Source organism: Ranitomeya imitator, chromosome 4, assembly GCF_032444005.1.
Source record: "Ranitomeya imitator isolate aRanImi1 chromosome 4, aRanImi1.pri, whole genome shotgun sequence".
In the NCBI taxonomy this organism is placed as follows: Eukaryota; Metazoa; Chordata; class Amphibia; order Anura; family Dendrobatidae; genus Ranitomeya; species Ranitomeya imitator.
In genome coordinates, this window is record NC_091285.1 from 183299103 (window position 1) to 183316153 (window position 17051).

Consider the following 17051-nt stretch of genomic DNA (forward strand, 5'->3'; position numbering starts at 1 on the left):
GCAATGACTGTTGTTTTAATGGTGCAGCAGCAGCGGTGGTATACAAGTACTGCAATAGTAAAATTAAACCCTGCCTAGATGCCTCTAATCCTAAACTTTCCCTCCACTGAATGCAGGTAACAGTGGTTTTACAGCAGAAAGGAATATATTTAGCCCTGACAAGGACTGTTTCTGTCATGCTCCAGGAGCAGTATACAAGTACTCCTATAGCAATATTAGTAAACACTGCCTATATACCTGATCTAAACCAAGCTCTCCATCTGATAACTCTCCCTCAGCTGCTTTCTGAACACACTGTGCCGAGCATCACATCACCAGGTTTTATAGAAGACCCCATGATGCGATGCGGCCAACCAATAACAGTTATGCAGTTGCCAACATGACTATGACATTACCGTACATGGCGGGTATACCCCGCATGTTTATTGTCTAACAGGAGCTAAACATGGGGGAGGAGGACCCAAGCATGGCTCGAGCATCTGCGATAATCGGTTGAGTGCCGAGCTTGCCCAAGCACCCCGATGCTTGATCAAGTATCGAGCAGTGGCGAGCACGATTGCTCATCACTAATTTTAACATAATTCTTACACTTTTGCTATATTAGACTTTAAATGGTCAGATTTACTCTATATTTCAAGATTACTGCCAAGATCGCAAACTAGCATAGCTTCTGCAGGGACACTCACTACCACTATCTTATTCATGCAGAGGCGATCAGTATATATGAAACAATTATTCACATATACAATGTATTTTTATTATGTATTATACGTAAATAATTTCTGCATTATGCACGGCAATATACTGCACTTGTGTTCAGGGTCAGACTGGGGTGTCAGGGGCCCACCAGGGGAAATGAATCTAGGGGTCCATCCTACAGCTATATGCAAACATCTCTCAGTCGTAATCTCCATTATAGTGGAGCATTGGCTGTAAAACACAGGCGGCTCCTGCACATATACTTTGCGCCCCCATAACGGGATGTATAATTACAGTAGTTTACATTAATGGGGTTCTTTTGTTAAAACAAGTTATCACTGATCCATGGGCTCCACAGGATAGGTGATCACTTAGGTCCGACCATTAGAAACTGCACCGATCGGAAGAATGAAGACGTTTTATCATTGATAGGACACTTATCACTATTTTAAAATGGAGCAGCAGGTGGGATATCTGACCGCAGCTCCATTCATTCTCTTTGGGGCTTCTAGAAAAAAAACAAGTGCAGCCACTGAGGGAAAGAATGGATCAGTGATCAAGTCAGACATGCCACTCCAGTCTAATGGGGATAAAAAGTTTCACATTTTGCTGAATGGGTCCAAGCAGTCAGACCCCCACCAGTCAATACATTATCACTTGTCCTGTGGATAGCTGATTACTTTTTTCCACAGAAAACCCCTGTAAATGCATTTCCGCCACTGTGTACAAAGTATTTAATCTCTAATGGAAATAAAGAATCTTCTCCTAATTAATATCAGACAGAACAAATGATGCCAAACACAATCCCCTATACCAAGACCAATACCACCACGTACAGGAAAGAACTACCACCACAACAACATGACCAGACCACATAGTAACCAAATAATAATACATACAAGGGACAAATACCGCCACACCATGACCAGACCACATATTACCACTACATAGTGACCGAATAATATAACATATTACCAGCATATAGTGACCAAATAATACCACATACAAGGAGAAATACTGTTACACCGTGACTAGACCACAAATTACCACCACATAGTGACCGAATACTACAATACTGATTCTGAATACAAACCACAATACTAACAACACTGTTATTACCACCAGTGACATTATACACAGGAGCTCTGTATATAGTGTCAGTGTACAAGTAATACAGTGATCACCAGTGACATTATACACAAGAACTCTGTATATAGTGTCAGTGTACAGGTAATACAGGGATCACGAGTGATATTATATACACAGGAGATCTGTATATAGTGTCAGTGTACCGGTAATACAGGGATCACCAGTGATATTATACAGTGGAGCTCTGTATATACAGTGCCTTGCGAAAGTATTCAGCCCCCTTGAACTTTTCAACCTTTCCCCACATATCATGCTTCAAACATAAAGATACCAAATGTAAATTTTTGGTGAAGAATCAACAACAAGTGGAACACAATTGTGAAGTTGAACGAAATTTATTGGTTATTTTAAGTTTTTGTGGAAATTCAAAAACTGAAAAGTGAGGCGTGCAATATTATTTGGCCCCTTTACTTTCAGTGCAGCAAACTCACTCCTTGGCTAGGTTCACATTGCGTTCAGTGACACCGTTAAACGGACTACGTTACACCGCGGCATAACGCGGTGTAATGTAGTCCGTTAACGCCGCCATTGAATGCAATGTCGGACGTATCACTAGCGCACGCCCACAATGGGCGTGCACTAGCGATGTGCCGTCATTTGAGTGACGGACCCGAGATGCGGGCTGCAGCGTTTCTGGGTCCGTCACTGCTAGCGCAGATGGAGCTAGCAGATGCTCCATCTGCGCTAGCGCTGGGCAAAGTCGGCACTTGCGTTAGCACAGTCCGTTCAACGTATGCGTTGAACGGACTGCACTAACACAATGTGAACCTAGCTTTAATAAGTAAAGTCTAGTGATGAGCGAGTGTACTCGTTGCTCGGGTTTTGCCGAGCACGCTTGGGTGACCTCCGAGTATTTGTTAGTGTTCGGAGATTTAGTTTTCATCACCTCAGCTGAATGATTTACAACTACTACCCAGCCTGAGTACATGTGGGGGTTGCCTGGTTGCTAGGGAATCCCCACATGTAATCAACCTGTCTAACAGTCGCAAATCATCCAGCTGCTGCGAGGAAAATTAAATCTCCGAGCAGACATAAATACTCAAAGACCACCCGAGCGTGCTCGGGAAAACCCGAGCAACGAGTACACTCGCTCATCAAAGGTCCCTATCCTCGGCCCCTTCCAGTAATAATGTCCTCATCCTTGGCCCCTGCGTCCACTTTAATAACGTCCCCTCCCTGGGCCCCTTTGTCTGCCACTATGGCCACTACGTTGCCCAATCAAAGAGGGGGGGATTCTTCACACCTTCTTGCGCTCCCCAGCATCCTCTTATGGCTTCATATTCAGCATGGTTGTTAAAATGACTGCCGCTGTGACAGGGTGTTCTGCTCTGACAGGCCGCGTGCTGATGTTACATAGCAGTAACATTGAGAAGCCGCCGGCCTAGCAAAGGCTGCAGGAGTTGTTTTTTAACAAAACTGGTATGTGACGTCGACGCATGGTCTGTCACAGAGCAGAGCGCCTTGTCACAGCAGCCAGTATTCATCTTGATGTGCGTTGTCATCAGGGTCAGCTCCAGGTTTTCGTGGGCCTCGGGTGACAGAATATCAACGGACCCCTTTAAAATGTGCTACGATTCCTGATGCACAGATAAATAATACAGGTATAGTACAATATACAATATGGGCACCACATAGTCCTCCATACAGTATTATGGTCAACCACATAGTCCGCCATACAGTATTATGGGCAACCACATAGTCCGCCATACAGTATTATGGGCAACCACTAGTGATAAGCGAGTGTGCTCATTACTCGGGTTTTCCCAGGCATGCTCGGGTGACCTCCGAGTATTTGGGTGTGCTTGGAGATTTAGTTTGTATCGCCTCAGCTGCATGATGTGTGACTGCTAGACAGCCTGAACACATGCAGGGATTGCCTGTTTGCTAGGAAACCCCCACATGTATTAAGGCTGTCTAGCAGCTGCCAATCATGCAGCTGAGGCGATACAAGTTAAATCTCTGAGCACGCCCAAATACTTGGAGATCAACAGAGTATGCTCGGGAAAATCCGAGCAATGAGTATACTTGCTCATCACTAGCAACCACATAGTCTGCCATACAGTATTATGGGCAACCAAATCCGCCATACAATATTATGAGCACCTCATAGTCACCCATACAGTACTATGGGCACCACATAGTCCACCATACAGTATTATGGGCAATCAGATAGTCCGCCATACAGTATTATGGGCAACCAAATAGTCCACCATACAGTATTATGGGCACCACAAAGTCCACCATACAATATTATGGGCACCACATATCCCGCCATACAGTATTATAGGCAACCAAATAGTCCACAATACAGTATTATGGGCACCACATAGTCTGCCATACAGAATTATGGGCAACCAAATAGTCCACCATACAGTATTATGGGCACCTCATAGTCCGCCATACAGTATTATGGGCAACCAAATAGTCTGCCATACAGTATTATGGGCAACCAAATAGTCCGCCATACAGTATTATGGGCACCACATAGTCCACCATACAGTATTATAGGCACCACATAGGCCGCCATACAGTATTATGGGCACCACATAATACACCATACAGTATTATGTGCACCACATAGGGCTCCATACAGTATTATGTGTAATAATAATAATAATAATCTTTATATAGTGCCAACATATTTAGCAGCGCTTTACAGTTTAACAGTTTCGAACACAACAGTCATAGGTAACAACGTTAACAATACAATAAAGCAAAATAAGACGACCCTGCTCGTGAGAGCTTACAATCTACAATGAGGTGGGGGATATACAAAGTACAGGTGTGTATTTACAATTATGTATTTACAATGATGGTCCAGCCATCTTCAGGGGGTGGGGGATAGATGGAGATAGGGAATGGGCTACACAAACATAACATGACTTTGATTACTGAATGTGATAGGCCACACTGAACAAATGTGTTTTGAGCGAGCGCCTAAAACTATGCAAGTTGTGGATGGTCCTAATATCTTGGGGTAGAGCATTCCAGAGGATTGGCGCAGCGCGGGAGAAGTCTTGGAGTCGGGAGTGGGAGGTACGGATTAGTGCAGAGGTTAGCCGAAAGTCATTTGCAGAGCGCAGCGGTCGGCTAGGCCGATAGACCGAAATCAGGGAGCAGATGTATGTGGGTGCCGCACTGTGGAGAGCTTTGTGGGTGAGAACAAGTACTTTGAATTGTATCTTGTAATGAATGGGCAGCCAGTGTAATGACTGGCGAAGAGCAGATGCATCTGAGTAACGATAAGCCAGATGGACAACCCTGGCTGCTGCATTAAGGATGAACTGGAGAGGGGAAAGTCGAGTGAGGGGGAGGCCAATTAATAGAGCGTTGCAGTAGTCCAGGCGGGAGTGGATCAGGGTGACAGTGAGGGTTTTTGTTGTCTCCATGGTGAGAAAAGAGCGGAAGAGAAGTAACAAGAGTGAAGACCTTATAGTAGCTAATGCAAGTAGGGACCTACTACGTTGCTGTACTGATTTCCACCTGGATAAGGAGACTCTGGCATTGCCATCAGACTTGCCAGACTCTGCCTACCCTGTTATCCAGCACTCTGGACTGTGGATGCTGAAGCCTTCAGTAAAGGTAAAGAGACTGCACCCATTGTGTCCTCGTTATTCACCGCGCCTTGCACCATCCACCTTCACCATCTACACTTCTGAGAAGCCCTGGGGATATACTTCACCTGTGGGAAGGTATACCATCTAGCTGCCATTCCATCACCCCAGCGGACCCCTAAGCAGCGTCGGTCGCCCTGACCGAATACCACAGGTGGCATCACGAACACTACCGTTATCTACAAACTCTGCCTTTTATTGGGCGCCTCTCATAGGGCCACGGTCTGGGTCAGGCCACTGTGACATCCTCGCTGAGGGAACTGAAGGACCTGGTACCGAGTACCCCATTGCCCTTACGTGGGGGCGATCCACGTGTCATGAGAAATCGAATGTAGAAGCCATATGCAAATCAGGAGACAAGTGTACTGGGGGTGTCAATGCATTTCACACTTCTTCCAAGTGCACAAACACGCCCCCAGTGCACTTCCAACCTTATTTGCACATGACTTCTTCTCTAGGTTGCTAATGAGAGGCACATCACATATTTACAAAAAAGGTATCATTTTTAATGGGGGAAAAGCGCCTATGCAAATTTCACTACTTTCATATATAAAACCTGTTGACAAGCTCCCTTTTACAAGGAAACTGTCTCATTTTTGCAGACAGTGATCAAGAGACCCTGTGTGGCTCAATCTGTTTAAACAATCTATTTGTCAATGCCCTTGGTTAAATAACAACCAGCCCACATAACATAAACATACTTCATTCAGTTCTCCGATTTCAGACATTAATTAGAGTTTGAACCAGTGTTAGCAGATGACAAAAGTTGTATTATTATTAGGAATTGACAGAGGCGAATTGCCAGGTGCACGTACGTCAGCCAAGAAACAAGCTTCCTGCTGTCTCCTACTAATTACATAACACGGGGCTTGCAGTATAGCATAGTACTACACTCCGCATTCCACTATATAATATCTTAAGTATAACTAACCATCTTTTACTGCGCTATATAAGAAGCTTTTCTTCTGGTTGCCACTTGAGCTTCTTCATTTAATAGTCTAGCTTCACATAGACATAATGGGGCAAAATTTTACACCTGTATAACAAAAAACACCTTGATTATCTGAGGTTCTAGGGAATCATGAAGAGTCTCCATTGTAAAAATGAGCTTTTGACCACGTTTATGCCCTCTACTTAGTGCCAAGTTTTTTTTTAACTTGGTGCAGAGATTCCCCATATTTTCAGGCCTGATCCTAGTGTAGAACCGTTAAAAGGAACCTGATTTTCCAAAATAACCAACCGTCACCACCTTTTAGCCCCATGTGACAGCATTCTATAATGAGAGAAGTGCACCTGCAGGAGGACAGCATTGCAAGAAGAGAGGCGGCAATGGACCAAGACCAACGGCGCTCGTCGGACTGGACCAAAATGTAAGTAAGTATAATAAAAGGTCTTTTTTGCCCTGCAGGACGAATTGGAGCCATATGTGCAGCATTATAGAATGCTGTCACATCAGGCTGAAAGGTGGTGGCCGTGGGTTATATCAGAAAAAAATAGTGACAGGTTCCCTTTAAAGGGGTGGTTCAGCACCTAATATGTATTTTCTCATTATCTTTGCTCCGTAACCACTTTTATCATTTTGTTTATTTAACACCCTATACTTTTCCTTATCTACCTAATTTCTAAATGTGTTTTTGTACCGTACTTCCTGTGACATTTCGTTTGAGACTTCAATCAAATGTGACATCACAGGAAATTTGGAACAGGATGTCATGAGGGGGCATCACTGCAGTCATACCTTCCAACTTTTGAAGAACAGAAATAGGACTGCAGTGCGTAGACCCAAATCCTGGACTTTCCGCAGCATCTGGAACAGTTGGAAGATGAGCGGATTGATGCACGGGTCTCTGATCCAGTGTGCAGGTCAGTGGTACCTGGCGGCCGGACGGCAGGCACTCAAATCTCTTATCATCCGGAGTCCCCAGAGCAGCTTTTGATTAGCCAGGGTTGGCACGACGTCATCTGTGCGTCATGCTCATCTCTAGTTGGGTCCTATGGATTTATTTTTCGTTCATTCATTCATAGTTGAAGCAGCCAGAACATTCTCATCTCTATGTAGTTATGTAATTGTTGTTCATTATTTTTGAGTAATTTTATATGGAGAAAATGCTCTTTCATTGTACCTCTAGAATACAGAGACATAAAAATACACTGCTGTGTACAAATGTATCACTATCTACTGAGGAGTTAGAGCCTGTAATACAGATCATGTATACAAAATTCTACCAATGCCATCACTAGAGCCTGTGATTCAGTAGCTTTAGCTCCTGCCTGTAATGTCGAAGGTTGTGGACTCACAAAAAAAGAGTAAATTACCTTTTTGTAATTGCTTTTTATTATTTTATTAGTTTTATAGGAACAAAAATCTGACTTTCTCTTTACCTCTGTGTATATGTACAAAGAAATACACTGCTGTATACAATGAACATGTATAATGTGATTATGGGTTCTCTGCCTGCAATACATCTTAAAATTATCAAATTCTAATACGCTTATTGTTACGGACTGTGGCTCCAAGTTAGAGCTGCAGCCTACAAACAGAAAGTATGTGAGTTTGAGTCACGGGGAGGCTTGATCTCACTAGAAGAAGTGTGAATATTAGAATTTATGTTATGCCACTGTAGAGACAGAGACGTGGCCCTGCCCCGAGGAGGAGCAACAGAGCATTAAAGACATCAGAGCGAGGTGAGTAATAGAAGTCGGGACAGTCCTACGGATTCAGGACGGTTGGGAGCTTTGCTGCAGTTACTGTTCTATAAGCCTCTTTCTTCACCATCCTCTGTGATGACGTCCTGAATCCTGGGTGATGGACGCTGTGGGAGATGTGAGTGCAGCGCTAGCTCTCTGCCGCTATAGCCTCTGTGAAAGACAATGTCATTAGCGGATGGAGATAGAAGCAGTGCATGACACAGTGCCATCCCACAGTTTCTAGCACCACCCTCAAAGAGTCATCATCAGGGCATGGTGCTAGGAGCAGTGAGTGACACCAGCACCGCCCCTGATGATGATTCATCTGAGGGCAGCATTGGTGTCATTCATTGCTTCTATTTCCACCCACTAATGGCATCTTCTGTCACAGAAGCTGAAGCGGTGGCGAAGACAGAAGAAGGGAGTTGGCGCTGCATTCACATCAGCATCCATCACCCAGGATCCAGGACATCTGCAGAGGGGGCAGAGGTGGCGATGCAGTAAACTAGTGAGCAACAGCAGCGCTGCCCACTTTGATGTACTGTTCCAGTACTGGTGATGTACGCTGCCAGCCCCAGCCCCTGTGACATCACGTTTGAGACTCCTCTTAAACTTAACGTCCGGGATGTACAGTGAAAAAAAGATAGGGAAAAGCCATAGCTTTGTGTGATAAAGCAAATTACAATAGTGGTTAGAGTGTAAGGATAGATAGGTAGAAAATTCATGTTAGGTGTCGGACCACACCTTAAGCACAGAACTGAATACAGTATAATGACTGTGCTGGACCATATGTATCAGCAGAGTGTTTATGCAACTACCAAAGTTGGAAGTGTTGCTCATCTGTCCTGGATCAGGCGCTGGCTCTTGTTTCCTTCCTGTAGGCTAGTACTACTAAAATCTGGCAATTACCTTTCACATCATCACTCAAGACATTTTAGGGCCGACTACGAAAGCTATGGACTGCCTGAGTATTCAATAAGCTTTGTATTCAGTCCCATGTATACTTCTGGAAATTGCCTCAACATCTACTTCTCCCAGCCAGCTAATCATCTCTTTAGAAAACTCCTGGTTGTTTATCATCTACCTGCATTTACTGTTTGGCTCAGACAAGCGGTAACTATTTGTCTGCTGTACATATAATACACTTTTCTCTGTTATACTGGTGCTGTTCTCACTTCAATACTGCTGCAACAGTGTATAATCTTCCCTGCATTTCTGCCTGTGGTTATCTATTTATTTTCTGCAAGTCCCGGACTGACTATATATCTACAGTTCCTGTGTATATCCACACTCTTGGTTCTGCGTCTTCTGGTGTTTCCTGCTCTGCTTGTCTCTCCTCTGTCCTACATACAGTCGTAGCCCTTACTGATCAATGAGCCATCTGGCAAATCCTGCCCGCTGTGCCATCACCTTTGGTCCATGTTGCTCACTCTGACCTACGGCTTAAAGAATCTTATGGTGAGATGAACTTATAATAGGATGTCTTGTGATTGTCACGTGACACTAAGCTACACTGGGTTACTATGTAGCTCCTTTTTAAAGGGTACATCCTCTCAGAATAGTGATGAGAGTAGACGTGGGTTCCAACAGTAGGGCTTGCGTCTATCTTGACAACACAGCACTTATATATTGCTACTGTAGGTGGAGAAGTGCTTAGAATTCCCCATTCATTTGCATTAGAATTCCGACCACCTCTTGACTGACATTGGTGGGTGAATGGACCCCTTTTTTAAATTGTTGAGGGTTCCATCAATGGACCCACATGGATCTCGAGAAAAGGGTCCCATTCTACCACACATTTATAGCACATTCTGTGGATATACCATATAGATATATGTATCAATTGGGAATGCCCCTTTACTGTAGTCAATTTCAGTGATTTAGTATCGATACTCCATTCACATGCAGGAGGGTCATTCAAATAATCCCACTATGCTATGTGCCAAACACATGAATAATAAATAATACCACTTTAAGATAGTCTAAAAAGCTGAACATGACAACAATTATATTTGGCACTGATGTCAGTAATGGTTTTGTAAAAAAAAAATACAAGTAATAAAAAATCAACATTCTATGAAATGAAAAGATGTATATCCTATATTGTCTTTATAGCATTATTGTCCTTAATCTTCCTAGCAGCATTGTGTCAGTATGGCTGGGAATACATAATCAGAAGGCTATCATTGAGTATTAAGATTGCACAGCTCGCACTGTACACAGAATGGCTGCGGCACACTCAGTACCTGGCTACTAGACAATCTCATTTAAGGGACTGAGGGACTGGTAATGGACAGAGCAGCCGCTTTATTAGAATTGCTCTCAAGACTTCAGCAAACATTTTGTAGATCTGAAGAATGCCACTGTAATAAGATTACAGAAAAAACATCTCAATAAACATTTATTGAACCTAAAATCACTGAAGTGTGCAGCCAAGTAAACAAAGTGAAGGAAGTTAGGTCACAGATATGAGTAAAATGGAGTTTCAAATGGTTGATCACAAAGCAGGAGGCTTCATTATGTTTAGACACCCATTCATCCATTTAGCCTCATATATCAATAGTGTCTTAGAATAAACCAGCTGTAACACTTTCTTACATGAGTCATACAGCTTAGGCCATGTTCACATGTCCAGCAGTGATCAGTAAGCAAAAAAGTTGTGCATACACAACTTTTTAGTCCGTTTTTAAATAACTGATCTCTGCTGGATCCATTTTTTTACATTGAAGTCTATGGAAAACTGATCCATTAATTAGTTACCCGTTTTTCTTTCATTTGTATCTCATCTGCTTTTAGCTTACCAGATCTGAAAACATAGCTAACATAGAACTGCCAATATCATACGTTGGACTGGGTAAGGTTTCTCTAAAATGACTGAAAAAGTGGACAAAGTTGATTCTATCAAAGCCACAAATAGGTGGAAAGTTGTAATTTAATTTTATTAATGTTTCTATTTTGCCATTAACACCATATTTTTGTTCTCTTTTAATGAATGCATTGCCCTTTTATCTTACAGAGAAGTTGAATTGATATTTCAATTGTCCTTTTGACTGCCTCCTTAAGCCTTACTCAATGGTCGTTCGCGACCACTCACAAAGAAGGCCACACACTGGACATTACCTTCACCTGCCTCTGTTCCCTTACTAATGTCACTAACTCACCCCTCCCCCTTGTCTGAACTCAACCTACTGACATTCTCTTCCCTCTCCTCTCCTAGTGCGCAACCCCCATTTCACAAACTCACTCACCCTAGCAGAAATCTCACACACCTCAATTTACAATCACTCTCTAAGTCACTTCTCCCTCTTACAGACATAACTTCCTTACATAGCACAGATGCTGCTGCCACCTTATATAACACCACAATAACAGCAACACTCGATTCGGCCGCCCCCCTCACGCACAGCAAAACTCGTACAATCAACAGGCAACCCTAGCTGACTAGCATGACCATAGAACTGAGACGGGCTTCCAGGACTGCTGAGCGGAGATGGAAGAGATCCCGTTCTGCCAAGCACTTTACCGTCTACAAGCAGTCCCTCGCCAGCTTCAAGTCCACGCTCACTGTCGCAAAACAAACTTACTTCTCATCTCTCATATCCTCCCTGTCTCACAACTCTAAACAGCTTTTCAACACTTTCAATTCTCTACTCTGTCCCCCAGCACCCCCTCCCTCTCCTCTCATTTCTGCTGAAGACTTTGCCTCTTTCTTTAATCAGAAGATCAATAACATCAGAGAAAGCTTTGGCCCACAACTCCCAATGACCCTCCTCTAAACTGTTCAGCCCTGTACTTCCAAAACCAGCTTCTCCACCATGACAGAAGATCAGTTCTACACCCTTCTGTTAAGATCACATCTCACCACTTGCACGCTTGACCCACTCCCGTCCCACCTCATCCCTAACCTCGCCAGGCTTCATCCCAACCCTAACACATCTCTTCAACCTTTCACTTCCAAATGGTGTCTTCCCCTCATCTTTCAAACATGCCTCAATCACACCCATGGTCAAAAAACCCTCCCTCAACCCATCCTCTGTGTCTAGCTATCGCCCGATATCACTTCACCCTTATGCCTCAAAGCTACTGGAACAGCATGTCCATCTTGAACTGTCCTCCCACCTCTCCTCCTGCTCCCTCTTTGACCGGTTACAATCTAGTTTCTGACCACAACACTTGACTGAAACTGCATTAACTAAAGTCACCAATAACCTACTAACCACCAAGATCAAGCGACACTACTCTGGCCTCCTTCTCCTGGACCTATCCTTTGCCTTTGACACTGTGGACCATTCCCTCTTGTTACAAATTCTCTCATCTCTTGGCATCACAGATTTGGCCCTATCCCGAATTCCGTCATATCTAACATACCAGACATTCAGTGTCTCCCTCTTCCACACCACCTCCGCATCTCACCCCCTATCTGTCGGTGTTCCCCAAGGCTCAGTTCTAGGACCCCTACTTTTCTCCGTCTACACCTTCGGCCTGGGACAGCTCATAGTATCACATAGTTTGCAGTATCATCTCTATGCCGATGACACGCAGATCTACCTTTCTGGACCTGACATCACATCCTTACTGACCAAAATCCCACAATGTCTGTCTACTATTTCATCTTTCTTTTCTGCTCGCTTTCTAAAACTGAACATGGACTAAACAGAATTCATCATCTTTCCCCCATCTCACTCTACCCCCCCACCAGACCTATCTATCAATGTCAATGGCTGCTCACTTTCCCCAGTCCTGCATGCTTAGTGCCTCGGGGTGATCCTCGACTCTGCCCTCTCTTTCAAGCCACATATCCAAGCCCATGCCTCCTTCTGCTGACTCAAACTCAAAAATATTTCCCGGATCCATACATTACTTGACCAGGAACCTGCAAAAAAGCTTATGCACGCCCTGGTCATCTCCCGCCTCTACTATTTCAACCTCCTACTCTCTGGCCTCCCCTCTAGCACTCTTGCACCACTCCAATCTATCTCTGCTGTCTGACTAATCCACCTGCCTCCCTGTTATTCGCCAGCCTCTCCTCTCTGCCAAACCTTTCACTGGCTTCCTATTGTCCAGAGGCTCCAGTTCAAAACCCTAACTATGACATACAAAGCCATCCACAACCTGTCTCCTCCATACATCTGTGACATGGTCTCCCAGTACTTAGCTACACACAACTTCCGATCCTCTCAGGATCTCCTTCTCTACTCCCCTCTTATCTCTTCTTCCCACATCCGCATACAAGACTTCTCCCATGCTTCCCCCACATTCAGGATCTCTCTACCCCAACACATCAGACTTTCGCCTGCCACGGAAACCTTCAAAAGGAACCTCAAGACCAACCTCTTCCAAAAAGCCTACAACCTGCAGTGATTCTCGGTCTACTGATCCGCCACACGACCAGCTCTACCATCTCCTAGTGTATCCTCACCCATCCCCTGTAGACTGTGAGCCCTCGCGGGCAGTGTCCTCTCTCCTTTTGTACTTGTGTGCCTTGTATTGTTCATGTTTATTGGACTTGTCTTTGTATGCCCCTTTTTCACATGTAAAGCGCCATGGAATAAATGGCGCTATAAAAATGAATAATATTTGCAAATAGTCAATGAAGTCCTATCATAGATCCATATTTTTCACTTTGTTCATAACATAGTAGTTATATAATTCTATAGGTTGAAAAAAAGAGATAGGTCCATCAAGTTCCACCTTTCTCCAACAGTTACACACTATCGCTGGATTTATAACCCACAATGCCACGTGTTGTGAGAAACGCATCCAGCCCTGTAAGAAATGCTGTTATAGTGTCCATACCATTATTACCTCTTGTGGTAGGCAGGGCCGCCATCAGGGCATTACTGCCCTGACTGGTGTTTGGGATCAGGTGGGCATCGGGACCCGTCTCTTCTGCTCATAGGGCCCAGGATTCTGCCGATGCAGACGCAGGTTCAGTTACTCTATTGCCGTGTGGCCCTCATGGCAATAGTTAAAGTCGCCAGCCAATCGGGCTGGCAGCTAACATCAGCGCGCACGGTGCCGGCATATGATGTCATTGTCATGCGCCAGCGAGTGCGTACTTGAAACGCCGGGAGGGATCTTCGCTGCAGGAGCGTGGCAAGGTAAGGACAGATTTTTTTTAATTGAAAGCAGCAAGCTGCAATGTGTTTCACCAGCAGGATGGAGACACATGGACTATGTGTCTCCATCCTGCACAGCGCTGAATTGAGACAAGGGGCAGGATGGAAGACAGAGGGGCAGAATGGAGACAAGGGGGCAGAATGGAGACACTGGGGCAGAATGGAGACACGGGGCAGGATGAAGACACGGGGCAGAATGGAGACACAGAGCAGAATGGAGACAAAGGGGGCAGGTTGAGACATGGGGCAGAATGGAGACAAAGGGGAAGGATGGAGACACGGGGGCGGAATGGAGACAAGGAGGCAGAATGGAGACATAGGGCAGAATGGAGGCAAGGGACAGAATGGAGACAAGGGGCAGAATGGAGTCATGGGGCAGAATAGAGACAAGGGGCAGAATGGAGACAGGGGCAGAATGGAGACAAGGGGGCAGAATGGAGACAAGTGGGCAAGATTGGAGACACAGGGGGTAGGATAGGAGACACGGGGCAGGATGGAAACAGATATGGCAGGATCATGATGCAGGATGGAGACAGATGAGGCAAGGTCATGGGGCAGGATGGATACAATGGAGACAGATGGGGCAGGATCATGGGGCAGGATGGATGCGATGGAGACAGAGGGAGCAGGATCATGGGGCAGAATCATGGGACAGATGGGGTAGGATCATGGGACAGATGGGGCAGGATCATGGGGCAGGATGGGACATCGCATGGGGGCAGAATGGATACTCATGAGGGCAGGATGGAAGGACATACGGCTGGAGCCAGGAATGAGACACAAAGGGGCCAAGATGGGGATACTGTTTTAAATGGGGGATGAGGTCCTGTTACTGTGCAGAGCGACACTGTCGCCTTTTTTTCTTCATCTAATGTAGTTTAGAATTTGGGAAAAAATTAAGTAATGTGTTCTGCAAGCGGTGCTCTAGATAACTGTGTTACTTCCTGCAGAGACTAGCCCTGGCGGTCTGTTCTGTATGAAGATGAAAAGCAAAGCTGAAGGACTTCACCTAGAGACGTAACTGGTGAGTCAGTGTGTTACCTGTACACTGACACTATACACTGTATACTATATACAGCGGTCATGTGTACAATGTCACCAGTGATCACTGTATTACCTTTACACTGATACTACAGAGCTCCTGCATATAATGTCATTGATCACTGTTTAACCTGTACAATATATACAGTTCTCATATGTATAATTTCACTGGTGATCACTGTATTACCTGTACACTGACACTATATACAGAGCTCCTGTGTATAATGTCCCGGTAATCACTGTATTACCTGTACACGGACACTGCATACCATGTACAGATCTCTTGTGTATAATGGCACTTAGGCTACTTTCACACTAGCGTTAACTGCAATACGTTAAAATGCGTCGTTTTGCAGAAAAAACGTATGCAGCAAAATATTTTGCTGCATACGTTTTTTCCCCATAGACTTGTATTGGCGACGTATTGCGACGGATTTGCATTCGTCGGTATACGTCTTTCGACGGATGCGTCGAAAAGAGGCGACACGTCGTCTGGAAAAAAGAAGATTGTAACGTTTTTTGTCTCCGCCAATAAAACGTGTCTCGGCGCATTCGTCGGCATGCGTCTTTTGCTAGAATGAAAGTCTATGAGCGACGGATGCGTCGAGACACGTCGTACGACGCAATGCAGCGCTGCAATACGTTTTTTTCTACTGAGCATGCTCAGAAACAGGTGTTTTTATCTAAATGGCCAGACATCCCCAAATCTATATAAACCTGGTCTGGGCCTTCAAACCCCACATATGCCAGCAAGACTCAGAGAGAAGAAGAAGCCTCCAGCCAGCCGGACACCAAGAGCCCAGCCTGGACACCAAGAGCCCAGCCTGGACCCCAAGAGCCCTGCCGGACACCAAGAGCCCAGCCGGACCCCAAGAGCCCAGCCTGGACCCCAAGAGCCCTGCCGGACACCAAGAGCCCAGCCTGGACACCAAGAGCCCAGCCGGACCCCAAGAGCCCAGCCTGGACCCCAAGAGCCCTGCCGGACACCAAGAGCCCAGCCTGGACACCAAGAGCCCAGCCGGACCCCAAGAGCCCAGCCTGGACCCCAAGAGCCCTGCCGGACACCAAGAGCCCAGCCGGACCCCAAGAGCCCAGCCTGGACCTCAAGAGCCCTGCCGGACACCAAGAGCCCAGCCGGACAGCAAGAGCCCAGCCTGGCAGCAAGGACCAGACACACTACAACAGTGTGAGTATATTGCCATTTGTGTGTGTGTGTGTGTGTGCGCATTTGTGTATGACGTACTGACTATAGCAAGAGCTTATAAAACCTGAATCCAACCTGAGGCCTGCCGTCATCCTGCAACAGCCATTGCCATGCTACAGTCCAGATCCACCGTGAGGCCTGCCACTGTGAAGATATCAAGCTCCAGCCGGAGGACTGATGGCCGTGTGTGTGTGTGTGTGTGGGTGTGTGTGTTTATTTTTGTACTGCTGTGTGCTTTTCTATGTATGTGTTCACGTGCCTGCACCTTATTATGCCTTCGTCAATATTGCGACTGTTCATGTGTTATGCTTGCGTTATGACTCGGCTTGCAGGTATGTTTGTGTGCGTCTTGTTGGTTGCATGTGCATTTGTCAATGCCATATTGGTTAATATTGATTTTTGATGTATTTACTAATTAAGGTACCGTCACACTGAGTGACGCTGCAGCAATACCGACAATAATCCGGATCACTGCAGCGTCGCTGTTTGGTCGCTGGAGAGCTGTTACACAGACAGCTCTCCAGCAACCAACGATGC